The sequence below is a fragment of the Canis lupus genome, chromosome 29, assembly GCF_048164855.1.
Source record: "Canis lupus baileyi chromosome 29, mCanLup2.hap1, whole genome shotgun sequence".
Classification (NCBI taxonomy): domain Eukaryota; kingdom Metazoa; phylum Chordata; class Mammalia; order Carnivora; family Canidae; genus Canis; species Canis lupus.
In genome coordinates this window covers 34,181,932-34,198,890 of record NC_132866.1, presented here as the reverse complement: position 1 = coordinate 34,198,890, position 16,959 = coordinate 34,181,932, and the positions used below count along the sequence as shown (strand labels likewise).

The 16,959-nt window shown below is 36.4% G+C and overlaps 1 pseudogene; it reads right to left on the bottom strand.

Moving 5' to 3' along the window:
- Window positions 1–285: 285 nt before the first annotated feature.
- On the bottom strand, window positions 286–1,756 carry LOC140620595 (peroxisomal trans-2-enoyl-CoA reductase pseudogene; annotated as a pseudogene).
- Between the last annotated feature and the right edge of the window lie 15,203 nt (window positions 1,757–16,959).

Here is a 16,959-nt window from a genome sequence, read left to right as displayed (position 1 = left end):
TATTTCTTATTGGCTGGGGCTGTATCACATGACCACTTCTAGACCAATATTATAGGGCTGAAGGAATAAAATTTCTTTTTTTTTTCAATTGAAAGAGGTTTAATAAAAAGATGAATGTACATAATTTATAAATGGCATTTCAGAAGTCAGGATCATTGCCCAAAAAAATCAGTTGAAAGCAGAATACTGAAGCCTAATACATTTGCATGACATTTAACAATTGTTTTGCGTACAAAAAAGAAACATGAAGAAAAGGGAATACTTTAGATTGGAACTTAAGACACAAATCAAGTACTACCAAGAAATACTACATATAACTTCATTTTTCTTTTGAATTAAGAGGCTTTATACGAAGTTGATTTCATGAACAAAACAAATCACACATTGATAATTACCATAAAGTTTTATGGATCCAAAAGCATAATATCTACTATGAAATATGAGTCACTGTATATCTTTAGTTTGAAGAATTATCATGATGCCATAATTTAGATTTACTTCCCACCTCTACAATTAAATACTAAAACCTTTTGGGAGATCATGATACCTCTATTATCAATTTGAAATTGTTTCATTTTTCAAATATCTTTCTTAGAAATAAAAGGCACAATCACAATGTATGCTAAGCAACATTCCTAAAAAAGAAATCTTTAATCACATGGTGTTGGTTGGGGCTTAAAAATGCACTTATTTTGGGAATAGTTTTTGCATAAGCACAATTTGATAACGTTAAAAAGGCAGATAGTGATTGCTGCATACAAATTATTAGCTCCTGTAAAGTACCAAGGTGCATTCTTGATATATTAAGGCATTTGGAGACAAGAGACACCTCTATAGTTTCCTTATCTTAGAGCTTGCTTTTACTCTTGAAAGTATTCTTCAAATGTTTGACAAAGGAAATGTCCCCTGCTCCATCAGGCCAGTTGTCATGATCTGGTACATCAAATATGTGCGTATACAGAGACTGGCCCCCGTCCACGTTCACCAACTGTCCAGTGATGAAGGAAGCTGCAGGGGACAGCAGGAAGCAGACCACCAAGGAGATCTCCTCAGGCACTCTAATTCACTTAGCTGGGATTTTCTCAAAGTACCCTGCAAATACGTCTTCTGCCAAAGGACCATAGTTGTCAACAGCACTCGGGGAATAAATGGTTCCAGTGGCAACACAATTGATCCTTATTCCACTGTTGGCCCATTCCACAGCTATGGATTTGGTGAGCTTGTAAACCCCCGCTCTGGCAGCTCCACTATGCGTAAATCCTGGATATCCATTTCTAGTAAGGATAATAATATTGACAATAGATCCTCCATGCTCTTTCATCCAGGAGTTGTAAACTGCTTTGCACATGTAGAAGGTGCCTGTCAGGTTGGTTTCAACCACAGCATGCCATCCCTTTGCATTAATGTTTTCCATAGAAGCCATGAACTGGCCTCCTCCATTGTTTACCAAAAAGTTGATCTTACCATAAATCTCTAGGGTGGATCTGACCAAATTGTTCACCTCTTCTTTGCAAATGTTGCATTTTATGGGAGTGACCTGAGCCTGGTTGGTCAGGGGTAGGCTGGTCCTCAGTTCATCTACAGTAGATTTTAATCGATCAAAATTACGAGATGCAATGACCAAATTACATCCCAGATGCAGGAGCTCGGTGGCGATGGCCTTCCCGATGCCCGTGGCCCCGCCGGTGACGATGGCCAGCTGGTGCTGCAGCAAGCCAGGAGCCAGGAAGCTCCTGCACTCACCCCATGGCTTCATGTTGGTGGAGGGCCTGGCTTGCTGCAGCGCAGAGCTCCCCAGGTCCAGGAATAAAATTTCTAATAATTCATCCTGGTGGTGAGGATAAGAGCAAACTCTCCTTTTGATCAAGATCTCTGTTCTACCTGAATCATTAGAATTCTGTGCAGGGAAAGGGGAAAATGTATGTTGAGTGGCAGTGGACAGTATCTGCTATGGAACCTCCATTTTCCTTTGGGGAACCCACTTTCTCTCATGTTCAGCCCATGTGGATCAGATGGAACATTCCCATTCACAAGCCATGTGTAGGGAGGACAGGCAGGATGCCCCTAATTCCTGGAAGAAGCTCCACTGGAGTTATTGAGGAAGTGAAGCCTTCTTGCTGGGAGCACTGGCTGTAAGGCAACTTAAGTCTTGATCTACCAGGACCCCTGCAGGCATGTTTTTTTTTTTTTAAGATACAGAGGTCGGATGGAGAGAGGGCTTGATAGTATGGGACTCTGGTCAAGTTAAGTTTATATCTAGAATTTGACTAGAATAGACTTTTTAGTTGCTCCAGCCCATGAATTCCTTCTGTGTGCCTAGTCCACATATGCGCACAGGATGTGGATTTTGCCATCAAGAGTCTTAACAAATAGTATACTCAGAGAGTCTCTTTTCTTAGGAGGCCCAGACTCTTCAGATATTGTTAACTTCTCACTAAAGAATTAACCAGGCAACCTGAGGGAGCCCATGACAGTCTATTATATAGCCAGTGTAGCAAATGACCTAGCAAACTGTATACAAGTATAAAAACAATGTGCCATTTCCTCAAGTTGCAATTGATATGTATTAGTTTTTGATAAATTTGTAAATTTCACTGTAATATAATTGTGCATTCTAAATCTAGTCCATAATTTTTTAAAAGATTTATTTATTTATTCATGAGAGAGAGAGAGAGAGAGAGAGAGACACAGGCAGGGACCCAGGCAAAGAGAGAAACAGACCCCCGGGATCATGCCCTGAGCCGAAGGCAGACACTCAACTGCTGAGCCATCCAGGCATCCCAAATCTAGTCCATAATTATGAAGCTTTCTATTACATAGACTCAGATTGCATAATTTTTTCCTTTTCTTTTCTTTTCCTTTCTCTCTTCTTTTTAAGGAGTGTATCACTCATACAACTTGGGTTTCAGCTGTACTCACAAATGATAAATAAAATTACATTGGAATAAATGGAAATTAGGCTACATAAGTAAGGAGTATGACAAAACAGCACTCTCTTTTAAGCATAGAATCAGAAAGTCAACCCAAGGAGAATATTAAAGTGAATAAGAACTCACTTTCTAGCTCTAGCAAATGAAAAGAATAAAAGAGAATGTTATCACCAATAGATAATGTCTTTAATAAGATGGTAACGGGAAAGTGAGAACTTTAAATATTTTTGTTCATTTTTAAACTTCCATTGTTCTGGATACTCTGTGATCAGAAAACTAGAATAACCTGAAATGGAAAAAAATGAGGCAAACAACAAAGACAGTGAAATGCTGGCTTGAAAAGCAGTAGCTCTTAACTGCCGAGGTCATTGTCTACTTTGAGAATATGATGAAAGCTAACTGCCATCTTCTCAGAAAAATACACATATTTTGCACACAGTTTCTGGGATTTATAGACATCTTAAAAACCAATCCATGGACACTCCATCCTCAACATACAGATCCATGGATTCTAGATTAAAACCCCTCTTTTCTTTTAAGCATGTTAGTCTTTGTTTTAAAATTCTTTTGGTGGGGATCCCTGGGTGGCTTAGCGGTTTGACGCCTGCCTTTGGCCCAGGGTGGGATCCTGGAGTCCTGGGATCGAGTCCCGCGTCAGGCTCCCGGCATGGAGCCTGCTTCTCTCTCTGCCTCTCTCTATGTCTATCATAAGTAAATAAATCTTTAAAAAAATAAAATAAAAAAATAAAATAAAATTATTTTGGCAAGAAAGTGAAACTAACCAATTTGTCACATTCTGGTAAATAATAATAGCTATCATTTAAAAAACTCCTACAGTATGATATGGCATTGGGCTTGATAGTCTTAAATATATCATCTCATTGAATTCTTATAAGTCTTATTATAACCCAGGAAAGTTGATACTTTAGTTGGTCCTTGTTTTACAGACAGCAAAATTGGGGTTGACTTGAAGATATTAAATAACTTCATAAAGGTCACATAGCAGGGCAGAGATTAAACCCAGCCAGGTTTGTCTGATTCCAAAATTCACCATCCTCTTCTGCATGTCATTCTAATCTCCTTGTCCCAGCTTCTTGTTTTCAGTTGGGTACCACATTTTCACCTTTTTGGTTCATAGTTGAGAAACCTACAGAAACATTTCATCATGTTCCTGTGTATTTCTTTAAAAACCCCTTCAGTCAGTCTCTGCCCAGAAATCGCCCCATCAGAGAAGCCTCATCTAAAATAAACTCCAGGGGTGCTTGGGTGGCTCAGTAGGTTAAGCATCTGACTTTGGCTCAGGTCATGACCCAGGGTTCTGGGATCAAGCCCTGTGTTGGGCTCCCTGCTCAGCAGGGAGGCTGCTTCTCCCTCTCCCTCTGCACCTACCCCTGCTCACGCTCTCTCTTGTTCTCTCATGTGCTCCCTATCAAAAAAATAAATCAAAGCTTTTAAAAAATAATAAAAATAATACCCCAATACTTTGTCACTCTGTTCCTTTACCTGCCTCATTTTTCTTCCTAGCACCTCTCATATCCTGACATGTTATTACATTTTTATTTTATTATTGTCTGCATCTCCCTCCATGAAAGCAAGGACTCTGTTTTAGTTACTCTGCATCCTCAATATCTAGTATACAACCTAGAATATGGGAGGTACTCTATCAATATATATTAATAAAGGGAAGAGTAAATGAATGACTATTTGGGGAAGCAAGAGAAGTGCATATCTGGTCTTTGTTTCTGCTTCACATGGTCAGAACCTTCAACAAGGTCAGAACATTCCAGACCAGTGTTTCTCCAGCTGGGACAAGCTTCTCAGAAGAAATTCTCATGGACTTCTGCTTAAGATCTGCCAAAGTGAGGTGCCTGTTAGCATATCTGGTTCCCTCTAACCCACAACCTTGGCAGTGTTCTTCCTTTTTCCTGTATTAAAGACTCTTCCCCATGGACCCTTTAAATCCCATTAGACCCACGACTGACCTCTCCAAACTCTCCTCAGTTTAATTCAATGAGAATATTTGCCTTTCCAACCAAGAACAATGTCACCAAACTCCTGTTTCCTAACCTTTTAGGAAGCCTAAGGATGTGGGACAAAAGTCTCACTATAATTAGCCAGATCAATTCTGCTCTGCTGCTATGCTGTAATATGACTTCTTTGCCTGACCTGAATTTTTTCCTTTTTAAAAAATATTTATTTATTTATTTATTTATTTATTTATTTATTTATTTATTTATTTTAAGAGAGAGAAAGAGAGTACATACATGCATGAGTAGGGGAGGGGCAAAGGAGAGGAAGAGGGAGAAGAAGAGAGAGACTCAAGCAGACTCTGTGCTGAGTGCAGAGCCTGATTTGGGGCTTATCTCATGACACTGAGATCATGATCTGAGCTGAAACCAAGAGTTGGATGCTTACCTGATTGAACCACCAAGGTACCCCTGACCAGAATTTTCTTAATAAAATGAGTATCGTGTACTTTGTTTTCTTTTGGGGTTTGAAAATTGGTTTATTAATTTTTTCCTCATTTTTTTTCTTGGGCACTAAAGTTAAGATTACTAGTCTTTTAATGTCCCTTTAATAACATGGTCACCATGTGGATATTTAAAAATCTTCAGTATAAATTTGAAAGCATTTTGGGAGACCAGGTATGGTGTAATAATTATGACATTTTATCTATTTATAAAAAGACTATTTTGTAGATCAATTTTTGGTTCATAGCAAAATTGAATGGAGGGTACTGAGATCTCAAATAAACCCCTTGCCCCCACACAGGCATAACCTCCCCAATTGCTTATTTCTTTTTAGTGTGAATACTATTTCATTGCCTGCATGTACCACAGTTTATCCATTCACCTAGTGAAGGAAATCTCAGTGGCTTCCAAGTTTTGGCAGTTATGAATAAAGCTGCTATAAACATTCATATGCAGGTTTTTGTGTGGACATACGTTTTCAACTTATCTGGGTAAATACCAAGGAACACAATAGCTGGATCATGTGGTAGAAACATGTTTCGTTTTGTAAGAAACTGCCAAACTGTCTTCCAAAGTGTCTGTATCATTTTGCATTTCCACCAGCAATGAATGAGAGTTCCTGTTGTTGTTTTTTTTTCTTAAATTTTTATTTATTTATTTTTAAAGTAGGCTCCATGCCCCGCATGCAGCCCAATGCAGGGCTCAAATCAATGACCCTGAGATTGAGATCTGAGCTGAGATCAAGAGTTGGACACTTTGACTGAGCCATCCAGACACCCTAAAGTTGTTTTTAATTTTTTTTATTTTTAAGTAATCTCTACACCCAACACAGGGCTTGAACTCACAACCTTGAGATCAAGAGTCACATGCTCTACTGTCTGAGCCAACCAGGTGTCCAAGGGTTCCTTTTGCTCCATGTCCTTGCCAGCATTTGGTAGTATTAGTGTTTTGGATTCTGACCATTCAAAAAGGTATGTAGTGGTGTCTCATTGCTTTAATTTGCAATTCCCTAATGACCTAAGATACTGAGTATCTTTTCATATGCTTATTTGCCATCTATATATCTTCTCTAATGATGTGTTCAGATCTTTTGCCCATTTATTAATCAAGTTGTTAATTTTTGAAAATTTGAGTATAGTTGACACATGACGTTACATTAGTTTCACAGGTAAAACAGTGATTTAACTTTTCAATACATTATGCTATGCTCTTCACAGTGTAAGATTGTTAATTTATTACTGTTGAGTTTTAAAAGTTCTTTGTGTTATTTTGGACAACAGTTTTTTTTTTTTTTTTTTTTTTTTTAAGATTTTATTTACTTATTCATGAGAGACACAGAGAATGAGGCAGAGACTAGGCAGATGGATAAGCAGGCTCCCCGCGGTGAGCCCGATCCAGGCTCCCAAGACTCCGGGATCAGGACTTAAGCCAAAGGCAGATGCTCAACCACTGAGCCCCCAGCTGCCCCTGGACAACAGTTCTTTTTTAAAAGATTTTATTTATTTATTCATGAAAGTCACAGAGATAGATGCAAAGACATAGGCAGAGGGAGAAGCAGGCTCCATGCAGGGAGTCTGATGTGGGACTCCATCCAGGGACTCCAGGATCACGCCCTGGGCCGAAGGCAGATGCTCAACCTCTGAGCCACCCAGGAGTCCCAACAGTTCTTTTTCACATATGTCTTTTGCAAATATTTTCTCCCACTTTTTGACTTGTTTTCTCATTCTCTTGATGTTGTCTTTCATAGAGCAAAACTTTTTACTTTTAATGAAGTCCAGTTTATAAATTCTTTTTTTCATGGATCACACCTTTATTTTTTTTAAGATTTTATGTATTTTTTTGAGAGAGAAAGAGAGAGAGTGAGAAAAAGTACCAGCGTGGGGGAGGGGCAGAGGCAAAAGGAGAAGCGGGTAGCCAGCATGTGTGGAGCTTGATCCCAGGACCTGAAGATCATAAGGACCTGGAGATCATGACCCAACTGAAAATAGTCATTTAACTGACTGAGCCACCTACGTGCCCTGGATCACGCCTTTAGAGTTGTACCTAATAAGTAATAATCATACCCAAAATCATCTAGGTTTTCTCCTATGTTATTTTCCAAGTTTCATGTTTTACATTTGGGTCTATGATGCATTTTAAGTTAATTCAAAGGGTATAATATCTGTGTCTAGAGTCATTATTTTGCATGTGATTGATTGGAAGTCCAATTGTTCCATCAGCATTTATTGAAAGGACTATTTTTGCTCCATTGTATTTTCTTGCCTTCTTTGTTAAAGATTGTTCACTATATTTATGTAAGCTTATTTCTTTTTTTATTTTATTTATTTATTTTTTGGGGGGTCTATTTCTTGATTCTATTCTTTCTATTGATTTATTTGTCTGCTATTTTGTCAATACTACACTGTCTTGATTACAGCAGCTTTATAGTAACACTTAAAGTTGGCTATTGCCAGTTCTCCAACTTTGTTCTTCTCCTTTGGTATTGTGTTGGCTATTTTGGGTCTTTTGCCTCTACATATAACTTTAATATCAGTGTGTCAAAATCCACAAAATAACCTACTGGGATTTTGATGAAGAATGACTTAAGTTTATGTATGTATGTATGTATGTATGTATTTATTTTTTTTTTTAAGTTTATAAATAAGGTTGAGAAGAACTGACATCTTAACAATTCTGAGTCTATGAATGAACCTGAAATATTTCTCCATTCATTTAATTCTTTGATATCCTTCATCAGAGTTTTGTAGTTTTCCTCTTGTATATATCTTGTACATATTTTGTTAGATTTATACCTAAATATTTCATTTTGGGGGGTGATAATGTAAATGACATTATGTTTTTAAAATTTCAAATCCCAAATTATCCACTGATGGTATATAGGGAAGTGATTGGTTTTGTATATTAAACTTAAATTCTGCAATCTTGCTATAATCACTTATTATTTATGGGAGATTTTTGTCAGTCCTTTCAGATTTTCTATGATGATCATATCATCTTTGAACAAAAATAATTTTATTTCTTCCTTCCCAGTTAGTATATCTTTCATTTCATTTTCTTGTCTTATTGCATTATCTAGAACGTCTAGTATGATGTTTAAAAAAAAATGGTGATAGGGGACATTTTTGCCTTGTTCTTGATTAGTGGGAGACCTTTAAGTTTCTTACCATTAAGTATGATGTTGGTTGTAAGTTTTTTGTGCTTATTCTTTATTAAGTTGAGGAAGTTATCCTCCTACTTTACTAAGAGATTTTTTTTTTTTATCATGAGTTGGTGTTGAATTTTGTCAAACGCTTTTTTTCCTGCATCTATTGATATGATCATGTGATTTTTCCTCTTTAGCCTGTTGTTGTGATAGATTATATTAATTGATTTTTTAAATTGATTTTTGAATGGTGACCCAGTCTGGAATACCTGGGACAAATCCCACTTTGTTATGATGTATAATTCCTTTTATTGTTGGATTCAATTTCCTAAATTTTTTTGAGGAGTTTTGCATCCATGTTCATGAGAGATACTGATCTGATGTTTTTTTTTCTTGCAGTATTTTTATCTGGTTTTATCTGGTTTTGCATCTATGTTCATGAGAGATACTGATCTGATGTTTTCTTTTCTTTCTTTTCTGATATTAGGGAAATATCAGCTTCATAGAGCGAGTTCAGAAGTATTCTCTCTGTTTCCATCCTCTGAAGGATGATGTTCTTTGAAAGAGGATAGAAAATTGATATAATTTTTTTGTTAAATTTTTGGTAGAATTCACCAGTGGGCCCATCTGAGCTTGGCACTTTGTTTTGGAATGTTATTAACTATTTATTCACTTTAAAAAATAGATATAGACCTGTTCAGATTGACTATTTTTTCTTGTGTGAGTTTTATCAGGTTGTGTTTTTCAAGGAATTGATTCATTTCATCTAGGCTATCAAATGTGTGGGCATAGAATTATTTATAATATTCTTTTATTATCTTTTTAATTCCCATGGAATCTGTAGCAATGTCTTCTCTTTCATTTGTGGCATTAGTAATTTGTGTCCTTTCTTTTCCTTTTAGTTAGTCTGGCTAAAAGCTTAGGGGGTTTTGATCTTTTCAAAGAACTAGCTTTTGGGCTCATTGATTTTCTCCGTTGATTTCCTATTTTCTATTTCATTGATTTCTGTTCTAATTCTTATTATTTATTTTCTTCTGATTAACTTGGATTTAATTTGCTCTTCTTTTCCTAGTTTCCTTAAGTGGAAACTTAGATTATTGATTTTCTAATATTCTTTTTTAATATGTGCATTCAATGCTATAAATTTCCCATCAAACACTGCTTTCACTACATCCCACAAATTTTTTTTTAAAGATTTTATTTATTTATTCATGAGAGACACACAGAGAGAGAGAGAAAGACAGAGACACAGGCAGAGGGAGAAGCAGGCTCCATGCAGGGAGCCCGACGTGGGACTCGATCCCAGGTCTCCAGGATCATGCCCTGGGCGGAAAGCGGTGCTAAACCACTGAGCCACTGGGGCTGCCCCTCATCCCACAAATTTTAATAAAACGTATTTTCATTTTTATTCAGTTAGAAAAATTATTTTAATTTCTAGTCAGATTTTTTGACCCGTGTGTTATTTAGAATTGTGTTGTTTAATCTGCAAGTATTTTGGATTTTTCAATTATCTTTCTGTTGTTCTTTTCTAGTTTAGTTCCATCATCTGAGAGCAGACATTGTATGATTTCTCTTCTTCGAAATCTGTTAAAGTATGCTTTATGGCCCAGAATGTGGTCTATTTTGGTGAATGTTCTATATGATCTTGAGAAAAATGTGTATTCTGCTGTTATTCAGTGAGGTAGTCTATAGATGTTTTTTATATACAGTTGATTGATGATGTTAAGTTCACAATGTCCATATTGATTTTCTGCCTGCTGAGTCTGTCCATTCCTGATAGAGGAGTATTAAAGTCTGTAATTATGGCAGTGGATTTATCTGTTTCTTCATGCAATTCTATTAATTTTTGTTTCATTTAAATGGATGTTAGGGTGTTACACATTAAGGATTTTTATGTCTTTGAGAATTGACCCTCTTATGTGAAAATAATATTACAGAATATTAAGGTAATATTACAGAATAATAAGGGTATTATAAATACCCTTCTTTATCTCTGATAAATTTTCTTGCATTGAAGTCTGCTCTGTCTGAAATTAATATAGCTACTTCTGCTTATTAGTGTTAGTGAAGTATGTTTTTCTTGATCCATTTATTCTAACTCTATTTGTGTCTTTATATTTAAAGTGGGTTTCTTGTAGACAACACTTAGTTGGGTCTTGTATTTCGATCTACTCTGATGGTCTCTGTCTTTCCATTTATATATTTATAGGATTGATGTTTAAATTGATTACTGATATAGTTACATTATTTTATTTATTACTATTTTATACTAATTGCCCTTATTCTTTGTTCCTATTTTTGTCTTCCATTATCTAATGTTATTTTACAATTTGTAATAGTGTTTTTAGTTATACTTTACTTACTATATGCAGGTGCTGTGCCATGAGTTTTGCTTTCATTTTCTTATTTAGTCCACTTAACAATCTTATGATATAAGCTATAATAGCCAGCATTTACTATATGTCTACTAAGCTGTTAAACTTGTCATTATCTCATTTAATTCTTTCAACAACGCTATGTCAAAAGTTATTATTATTCTCATTTTACAGATGAGGGATCTGAAGCTTACTGAGGGCATGTAAGATATCAATTGTAGTCTTATTTTCTTTTAATTTTCCAAAATAATCCCTACTGTCTTCATCCTGCCTTACAAACATCTTTCTTTACTTCCTAAGGCTGAGCTTTGTCATTGCTTACCTGTTTCAACAAAAAATAACACATGTATATCCTTTCTTTGAATTTGCTTATTCTTTCCTAAAGTGTGAAGGCTTCTGTTGCTCCTGTTAAGTTTTTTTAAAAATGATTTGTGTGTTTGTGTGAGTAGCAGTTAGAATGAAAGCTGAGGTATGAAATACATAAAAAGTCTCTTTCTTGGAGGACTTTACAAGATGGTAGAGGAATAGGAAACTTTAGTGTTGTCTAGTCAGAGGAATTCAGCCAGATAGCTATCAAATCATTCTGAACACCCATGAACTCAACCGGAGATCTAAGAAAAGAATTGCTGCAATTCTACAGATAGAAAAGTGACCACTTTCTGCAAGGCAGGAGGTATGGAGAAGTGAATCCGAGGCAATATATCAGAAGATAAACTGTGGGGGGAAGGAGTCTCTCCATAAGTTGGCTACCTGAAAGTGATATGAATCAGATTGAAAAAAAAAAAAAAAAGAATCAGATTGCAAAATTGGAACTTTTAGAAGTCTGCTTGCGTGAGGAACATCCCTGCCTGAAAGGGTCTTAAGTAACAAAATGGCGCAGAATATTAGAATGACAAGATGGAAAAATTCACCTCAAAAAAGAGGACAAGAGGCAGTACTGACTGCCAGAGATCTAATCAGTATGGGAATTCAGTTAGGAACTAGAGTTCAGAATAATGATTATAAAGATACTAGCTGGGCTTGAAAACATAGGAGACACTAGAGAATCCCTTTCTGGAGAAATAAAAGAACTGAAATTTAATCGAATTGGAATTTTAAAAAGGCTATTAATGAGATGCAATAAAAAATGGAGTCTCTAACTGCTAGGATAAAAAAGAAGTGAGATTAGTAATATAGAAGACAAAATGACAGAGAATAAAGAGGCTGAGAGAAAGAGATCAACAACTATTGGATCATGAGGGGAGAATTCAAGAGATATGTGACACCATAAAATGAAACCTTATTAGAATAATTGGGATCCCAGAAGTAGAGGAAAAAGAGAGAGAAGAGGGCAGAAGGTATATTGGAGCAAATTATAACAGAGAAGCTCTCTAATCTGAGGAAGGAAACAGGCAGTCAGGTCCAGAAGGTCCAGAAAACTCCCATCAAGATTAATAAAAAATTAGTCAACACATTGACATATAACAGTGCAATTTACAAATCTCAGTTACAAAGAGAAAATCCTGAAAGCAGCTCAGGGCAAGAGGTCCTGAAAGGTAGAAACATTAGACTGGCCGCAGACCTATCCACAGAGACCTGGCAGGCCAGAAAGTGCTGGCATGATGTATTCAGGGTGCTAAGTAAGAAAAATATGTCAGCCAAGAATATTTTATCCAGAAAGGTTGTCATTCAAAATAGGAGAAATAAAAAGCTTATAAGACAAACAGAAACTGAAAGAATTTGTAACCACTAAATGAGTCCTGCAAGAAATATTAAAGGGGATCCTTTAAGCAAAGAGAGATCCCAAAAATAACATAGACCAGAAAGGAAGAGAGACAATATACAGAAACAATGACTTCACAGGAAATCCAAGGGCACTAAATTCATATAGTTACTCTGAATATAAATGGGCTAAATGCCCCAATCAAAAGACACAGGGTATCAGATTAGATAAAAAAAGCAAGACCCACTGATATGCTGTCTGCAAGAGACTCATTTTAGACTCAAAGACACCTCCAGATTGAAAATGAAGGGGTGGAAAACCATTTATCATGTTAAGGGGCAGCAAAAGAAAGCTGGGGTAGCAATCTTTGTATCAGACAAATTAGATTTCAAACCAAAGACTATATAATAAGATATGAAGAAGGACACTATATCATAATCAAAGGGTCTATCAAACAAGAAAATCTAACAATTGTAAATATTTATGCCCCTAACATGGGAGTAGCCAATTGTATAAACCAATTAAAGAAACACATCGATAATAATACAATAATAGTAGGGGACTTTAACACCCCACTTGCTGCAATGGACAGATAATTTAAGCAGAAGATTAACAAGGAAACAAGGTCTTTGAATGATATACTGCACCAGATAGACTTCAGATATATTCAGAGAGTTACATCCTAAAGCAACAGAATGCACATTCTTCTCAAGTGCACATGGAACATTCTCCCGAATAGATCACATACTGGGTCATAAATCAGATCTCAACTGGTACCAAAAGATGGGATCATTCCCTGCACATTTTCAGACCATAATGCTTTGAAACTTGAACTTAATCACAAGAGGAAATTTGGAAAGAACTCAAATACATGAAGGTTAAAGAACATTCTACAAAGAACGAATGAGTCAACCAGGAAATTAAAGAGGATTTTAACATTTTCATAGCAATGAATGAAAATGAAAACACAACTGTTTAAAACCTTTGAGATACAGCAAAGGGGGTCTTAAGAGGAAATTATATAGCAATACAGTCTTTCTCAAGAAACAAGAGAGATCTCAAATATACAACCTAACCTTACACCAGAAGAGCTAGGGAAAGAACAGCAAATAAAGCCTAAACCCAGCAGGAGAAGAGAATTAATAAAGATTAGAGCAGAAATCAATGAGATAGAAACCAAAAGAACTGTAGAACAGATCCAACAAAACTAGGAGCTGGTTCTTTGTAAGAATTGATTAGATTAATAAACTGGCCAGATGAATCAAAAAAAGAGAGAGAGAGAGAAGGGACCCAGATAAAATCATGAATGAAAGAGGAGAGATCATAAGCAACACCAAGGAAATACAAATAATTTTAAGAATATATTATGAGCAACTATATGTCAAAAAACTAGGCAATCTGGAAGAAATGAATGCATTCCTAGAAATGTATAAACTACCAGAACTGAAACAGAAAGAAATAGAAAACCTGAACAAACCTATAACCAGCAAGGAAATTGAAGCAGTAATAAAAAATCTCACAACAAATGTACAGCTTCCCAGGGGAATTCATCCAAACATTTAAAGAAAAATTAATACTTATTCTTCTGAAACTGTTGCAAAAAATAGAAATGGAAGGAAGACTTCCAAAATCTTTCTATGAGACCAACATTACCAAAAAGGAGAATTACAGACTGATATCCATGATGAATATGGATGCAGAAATTCTCACTAAGATACTAGCCAATAGGATCCAACAGTACATTAAAAAGATTATTCACCATGACCAAGTGGGATTTATTCCTGGGCTACAAGAGTGGTTGAATATCCACAAGTCAATCAGTGTGATACACTACATTAATAAAGGAAAGGACAAGAACCATATGATCCTTTCAACAGATGTAGAAAAAGCATCTGACAAAGTACAGCATCCTTTCTTGATTTAAACTCTTCACAGTGTAGGGATAGAGGGAACATACATCAATATCATAAAAGCCATATATGGAAAGCCCACAGCAAATATCATTCTCAATGGGTAAAAACTGAGAGCTTTTCCCCTAAGGTTAGGAACACAATGTCCACTATCACCACTGTTGTTCAACATAGTACTAGAAGTCATAGCCTCAGCAATCAGACAACAAAAAGGAATAAAAGGCATCTGAATTGGCAAAGAAGTCAAACTCTCACTCTTTGCAGATGACATGATACTCTATGTGGAAAACTCAAAAGACTCCACCCCAAAATTGCTAGAACTCATACAGGAATTCAGCAATGTGGCAGGATATAAAATCAATGCACGGAAATCAATTGCATTTCTATACACTGAGACATAAGAAAGAGAAATTAAGGAGTCGATCACATTTACAATTGCACCAAAACCATAGGATACCTCGGAATAAACTAACCAAGAAGCAAAGATTTGCACTCAGAACACTTATGAAAGAAATTGAGGAAGACACAAAGAAATGGGAAAACGTTCTATGCTCATGGATTGGAGGAACAAATATTGTTAAAATGTCTATGCTACCGAGAGCAGTCTATACATTCAATACAATCCCTATCAAAATACCGTCAGCTTTTTTCAAAGAGCTAGAACAAATAATCCTAAAATTTGTATGGAACCAGAAAACACTCCGGATAGCCAAAGGAATGTCGAAAAAGAAAACCAAAGTTGGTGGCATCACAATTCTGGTCTTCAAGCTCTATTACAAGGATGTAATTATCATGACAATATGGCACTGGCACAAAAACAGACATATAAATCAATGGAATAGAATAGAGAACCCTGAAATGGACCCTCAACTCTATGGTCAACTGAACTTTGACAAAGCAAGAAAGAATATCCAATGGAAAAAAGACAATCTCTTCAACAAATGGTGTTGAGAAAACTGGACAGCCACATGCAGAAGTATGAAACTGGACCCCTTTCTTACACCATACACAAAAATAGATACAAAATGGATAAAAGACCTAAATGTGAAACAGGAATCTACCAAAATCCTAGAGAACACAGGCACCAACGTCTGCGACCTCTGCCACAACAACTTCTTGCTAGACACATCTCCAAATGCAAGGGAAACAAAGGCAAAAATGAACTATTGGGACTTCATCAAGATAAAAAGCTTTTTCCCAGGGATGCCTGTGTGTCTCAGTGGTTGAGCGTCTGCCTTTGGCTCAGGGTGTGATCCCCGGGGGTCCAGGATTGAGTCCCGCATCGGGCTCCTTGCAGGGAGCCCGCTTCTCCCTCTGCCTGTGTCTCTGCCTCTCTCTCTGTGTCTCTCATAAATAAGTAAATAAAATCTTAAAAAAAAAAAAAAGTTTTTGCACAGCAAGGGAAATAGCTGACAAAACCAAAAGACAACCGATAGAATGGGAGAAGATATTTGTAAATGTCTTATCAGATAAAGGGCTAGTATTCACAATCTATAAAGAACTTATCAAATTCAACACCCAAAGAACAAATAACCCAATTGAGAAATGGGCAGAACACATGACTAGATATTTCTCCGGAGAAGACATACCAATGGCTAGCAGACATGAAAAAATGCTCAACATCACTCGGCATCAAGGAAATACAAATCAAAACCACAATGAAATACCACCTCACATGTGTCAGAATGGCAAAGATTAACATCCAGGAAATGACAGATGTTGGCAAGGATGCAGAGAAAGGGGAATCCTCTTATACTATTGGTGGGAATGCAAGCTGGTGCAGCCACTCTGGAAAACAGTATGGAGGTTCCTCAAAAAGTTGAAAATAGAGCTATCCTATGATCCAGCAATTGCACTACTAGGGACTTACCCCAAAGATACAAATGTAATGATCTGAAGGGCCACCTGCACCCCAATGTTTATCAGCAGCAATGTTCACAATAGCCAAACTATGGGAAGAGCCCAGATATCCATCAACAAATGAATGGATAAAGAAGGTGTCATATTTATACAGTGAAATACTGCTCAGCCATCAAAAAAAAAAAAAAAAAAAAGAAAGAAAGAAAAGAAAAGAAATCTAGCCATTTGCAATGACATAGATGGAACTAGAAGGTATTATGTTAAGTGAAATAAATCAATCAGAGAAAGACAATTATCATATGATCTTACTTATGTGGAATTTAAAAAACAAAACAGGATTATAGGGGAAGGGAGAGAAAACTAAAACAAGATGAAATCGGAGAGGGAGACAAACCATAAGAGACTCTTAATCATAGGAAACAAACCGAGGGTTGCTGAAGGAGAAAGGGGTGGGGAGATAGAGTAACTGAATGATGGATGTTTAAGGAGGGCATGTGATGTAATGAGCACTGGGTGTTATATAAAACTGATGAATCACTGACCTCTACCTCTGAAACTAATAATACACT